The following is a 5,161-nucleotide window of genomic DNA, read 5'->3' as shown; positions in this document are numbered from 1 at the left end:
GGGAAGGGAACTGGAGGAGGAGCGGGGAAGAGAGTTCTGGAGACATTCGGAGAACTCTCCTTGAGTCTTCAGCTAAATACTTGTCAATGCATGCAGGTGAGAAAACCATGCAGAACTGAAGAAAGAACTACCAAAGGCATCATAGAGAACGATCCCCCAGACTTACACAGGACTGGGAATAATTCCTGTTTCTGCCAGAATAGAAAGCCTCATGATTCAGGGAGAGTCCCGAGTTAATGTCCTCAGAAGAGTTTGGCCTCAAATAGTGGTACAAAATTAGCCCAAAATGCTGCTTTGGTCTCACCTGACAAAGCTTAAAAACAAAACCTGAAAGAATCAAACTGTCTTTAAGTGACTTATATCACAAAACAAAGGCTAAGAACACAGAAATAGAAAAATGGGTAGTAATTTTTCATTACATTCTTGGTATTGTGACTGATGTATCACAGAGACTCTGGATTTTAAAAATCTTTTTCTAAAGAGTGTTGAATTTTTTTGGCGGGGGGCATGTAGCTAAATTTTTGATGAGTCACCTCGCTTTTGTTAAGGTTTGGTTTTAGTTTTTGTTAATGTGGATCTATTTCAGTTTCACCCTTGTTCCTAGGCCAAGCACCTACTCCTAGGACATGGTCCTTATTTCTACAAAGAGGACTTTCTGGGGGTCTCTACTGAAGGCCCTGTGTGTCTTGGCTCTGACTGGGTCAGAATTCCAAAGTCTTGCCAGTATTCTTTTTTTATTTTTCTTTTTTTGAGACAGAGTCTTGCTCTGTCGTCCAGGCTGGGGTGCAGTGGTGTAATCTTGGCTCACTGCAACCTCTGCCGCCCGGATTCAAACAATTATCTTGCCTCAGCCTCCCAAGTCACTGGCATTACAGGTGCCCACTACCACACCTGGCTAATTTTTGTATTTTTAGTAGAGATGGGGTTTCACCATGTTGGCCAGGCTGGTCTTGAACTCCTGGCCTCAAGTGATCCACCCACCTCGGCCTCCCAAATGCTGGGATTCCAGGCATGAGCCACAGTGCCCGGGGATTTCAATCCCTGAAATCTCTGTTCAATTGTCAGCCCTTTGGCAACTGTTCTCTACCAGACCTTGTAAATTACCACCCTGGGCACAGGCAGCTCAGGATTTGTCCAGGTGCTTGAAGGGAACCGCTTCACAGATTTCTGGGGTTCCTTTTCTGCAGTTCCCTCTGCTCCATAGCCCACAAGTTCCAGCCATCTTAGAGCCCTGAACTCTCATCTGTCTCCTCTACCAGGTCCCTGTTTTTTCTGCCCAGTGCAACACTGCACCATGGTTGGGCTCCACTGCCTCCACTACAGCTTGGAAACCACCCTCGCAGGCAGAAAGCCAGGGCGAATATAGGGTTGCCGCTGGTTCAAAGACACAGCTCAGCACTCGCCCAATGCCTGAAATCAGTTGCTTCCTATCTTTTGTTCATGATTATGGTTATTTACAGTTGAGGCTGAAGCCAGATACTGAGTCATGGCTGAAAATGGAAAATCCAGGATATATTTTTATTTATTTATTTTTAGTGAGGTAACATTCACATAACATAACATTAACTTATTTTATTTTATTTATTTGAGAAGGAGTCTCACTCTGTCACCCAGGCTGGAGTGCAGTGGCACGATCTCGGCTCACGGCAACCTCTGCCTCCCCGGTTCAAGCGATTCTCCTGCCTCAGCCTCCCAAGTAGCTGAGATTACAGGCACCCACCACCACGCCCAGCTAACTTTTTGTATTTTTAATACAGACAGTGTATATTAGAAAATAAATATTTTAATTAAAAAATTGGCTGGGCATGGTGGCATGTGCCTGTGGTCCCAGCTACTCAGGAGGCTGAGGTAGGAGGATGGCTTGAGCCCAGGAGGTTGAGGCTGGAGTGAGCTGTGATGGTGCACTCCAGCGGGGGTGACAGAGCTGGGCAGACAGAGACAGAGACCCTATCTCAAAACAAAAACAAAAACAAAATAAAGAAAATGAAGATAAAAAAAAAAAACTTGATGAAAAATAAGGGAATTTTCTGCTTTAAAGTTTAACTTTAGCCTTAACCCTCAACTCAAGGCTGTTCACAGTTGCCAGATGGCCTCGTTTTTCTTGTGGCTTTTCCAGAGGCTGCAGTGTAGGTCACTTTTCCAGGAGGGGCTGTGAGGAGAGTCCTGCCTATCCCTCCCCTGGATTTCCTCGCTGCCTCCCATCCCTATTCTCCCACTACTCAGAACTTTCTCTAGTTCCTGGAACACTTTGCTTTCTCATGCTGAAGAGACTTTTCCTAGTGTGTTCACTCCCTCTGCCAGGAATCCTGTCTCAGACTTATCTCCTTCCTGTCCCTCTTTCAAGCTGGGTGGGGTGTCCCTCCCTCCTCTGCGCTTGCCCAGCGCTCTGTGTGATCCCAAGTTGACCTCTTGTCACACCGTATTGGGAATTGCCTGTCTGTCTACCATGATGGTGAACTAGTAGAACAGAGGCCACGTTTATTTCCATTGCAGCCTCATGGTCCTGTTTCCAAAGGCTGGCACACAGCCTGGAACATGAGAAGTGCCCATTGCATGTGTTGAATGAGAGAATAAAGGAAGGGGAGAGCTCTGGTTCTCTAGTCAGAAACCCAAGCTTCAGTCATCAACTGTGTGTCCTGGTTTACTTGGCTTCATGGTTTACTATAGCTTCATGCCTCATAGACATGGGGCTTTCACGATCTAAAGAAAATCCTCTAGAGGAAATTTCCCCAAATGGAAAGCTAAGGAGACCGTAGATCCTTGCCCCTTCTCTCAATAGAGCTGCCCACGGATTCCCAAAGAACTGATGACTATCACCCTCCCAGTTCTCTTGGATATTATTGAAGGATCATTTCCTTCTTGGAAATAAAGCAAGATGGTTTGTGTATATGTGTTTTTTTTTTTCCCCCAAGCCCATGAGTCTCAAAACACCTACCCCCTCAAGTTCCAGAGGCATTGCAGCTGTTCTTAAAAAAAAATGAAAATGACTAGAAAAATATATTTTGCCTCCCTGAGAAATAAATTCTCGTTTCCAAAATTTCCAAAAGAAATAATTAGGATGTCCTGAGTGTCCAGTATGTGTTCCTGGCACAGAAACAACATGAGGTTGAGAGGTTAATACTGAGTTAGGTCTCCAAGCATCCTTCAGAACAGTGTTGCACAAATGAGGTACCACATCAAGGCATGAACAGAACAACAGAGCTCCCATGACATGTTATTCAGGAAGGGGCTCAGCCAGGAGAGTACATTTCTCCATAAGCCAACGTCCAGAGCAAAGATTTATCGCTAAACTTAAAAAATCCACTGTGGGTTATTGTTGTTATTGGTGTGAATTATAACTCTTCTTATCTTTGGCCTGTGTGTTCTGGTATGCCTGTTTTGCTTGTTATGGTAATGTTGGGGTTGAGTGTGTATTTTACTTGCTGTTTAAAAAAAATTCTTGTAGGATTTATGGGATTCTGGTGGTAAAGAATGGCTCTGGCTATTTTGGGTGAAAAGGGTTTCAGGTGCAGGGATGATTAGACTATAGGAGAGCTTCCTGTAGGTGAGCCACCGATCACAGCCAATCTGGGGGAGATGCTCACCTTGGCCTCTCACACCCAGACCAAGAAGACTACTGATACCTTGAGATCAGCTGCCTCAAGTCTCATGGCAGATGAGCAGAATGTCTTTGCTGAAGGACCCTTGCATCTTCTGAGCACACTCATCACCTCACAGGTTTCCAGGGACTGTGAGGCTGGCACTGCCTGCCTCCCACAATGCCCCAGGTCCCAGCCCAGACTGCAGCTGATCTCCCTTGAGATTTCTGGAGCAGCCAACAATGTGATCTGGCCTTCAAAGAGTGTTTTGTAACCAGGGGTGGAGGTAGCTGTAGCCTGAGTTACTCTTCTGCTTCTTAATATCCGAGACAGGCCTGGGTGTCTCACAGTGCCGATAATATTAATATTAATCACCAACATATTGTCTCTATGAGTATTTACTATATGCCAGGCACTCTGCTGAACATTTGAGATGGAATATTTTATCTGATCTTCCCAAGAATCCTATAGGGTTTACTCCTGTTTTACAAATAAGGAACCTGGAGCTGAGAGGCTAAGCAACTTGCCTGAGATCACCGAACCTAACTACTTATAAGGGAAGAAAAGACACAAACACAGGCAGTAGCTCCCGAGCAGTGGTGGACACACCCTAAGATGACCTCCAATGACCATGTCCTTGTATAATCCTATTCCCTTGAGCATGGCCACAACCTCTGACTGACTTCTCATCCATAGAACGATGCAAAGGTGATAAACATCACTCTCATGATTATGTTACCTTATTTAAAACTCTGGCTTAGCCAACTGGAGCAAGAGAGTCTCCCGATGGCCATAAAGAAGCAAGTACCCCTGTCGTGAACTGCCTTGCGAGGGCCACATGGGAAAGATTGTGGGTGGCCTCTAGGACGTCCACAAGGGCCACCTCCAGCCACAGCCAGTAAGAAGCTGGGGCTCCCACACACACCGCCACGAGCAAATGGATTCTGCCCATAACCTGCAGGAGTTGGGGGCAAATTATTTCTTAGTTGAGCCTCTAGATGAGAAAGTGGCTTGGCCAACACCTTGATTGCAGCCTTGTGAGACGCTGAGCAGAGGACCCGGCTAAGCCGTTCTCAGACTCCTGACCCAGAGAAACTGTGATGATAAAAGTGTGTTGTTTTAACCCAGTAAGTGTGTAGTGATTTGTTACGCAGCGTAGGAAACAAATACACAGCCCCCGCATTTAACCTGGCCCGGTCCACATTTGTAGCAGGTCCTCTGCTCTGTGCCTGGGCCCCCCTACAGAGTTTCCCTTTCTTGCTTAGGGGAGTTCCAGCCTAAAGTCTTGGAAAATGACCAGAGCAAGGGACTCCTGGGCTGCTTTCTGACCAGGAGACAGAGAAGCAGGGAACCCAGGCACAATCAACTCTTTATGTGAAAGAAGGATCAGCAAGAAGCATGTGAAGCCCTTCTGCCTTGTGGCAGCTACAGGTACAGTCAGATTGGGATTAGGATTAAAGCTATCACCTGAGGATTGGTCTTAGCAGAAATGTGCCCTAATGATACTGTGCAGTGGGAAGCAGAATGTTTTGGGATCCGAATCTATATTTATATAGTTATGGGTTTTTTGGGGGGTTTTTTTG

Source organism: Colobus angolensis, unplaced genomic scaffold, assembly GCF_000951035.1.
Source record: "Colobus angolensis palliatus isolate OR3802 unplaced genomic scaffold, Cang.pa_1.0 Scaffold37, whole genome shotgun sequence".
NCBI lineage: Eukaryota > Metazoa > Chordata > Mammalia > Primates > Cercopithecidae > Colobus > Colobus angolensis.
This window is presented reverse-complemented; position numbering follows the sequence as displayed.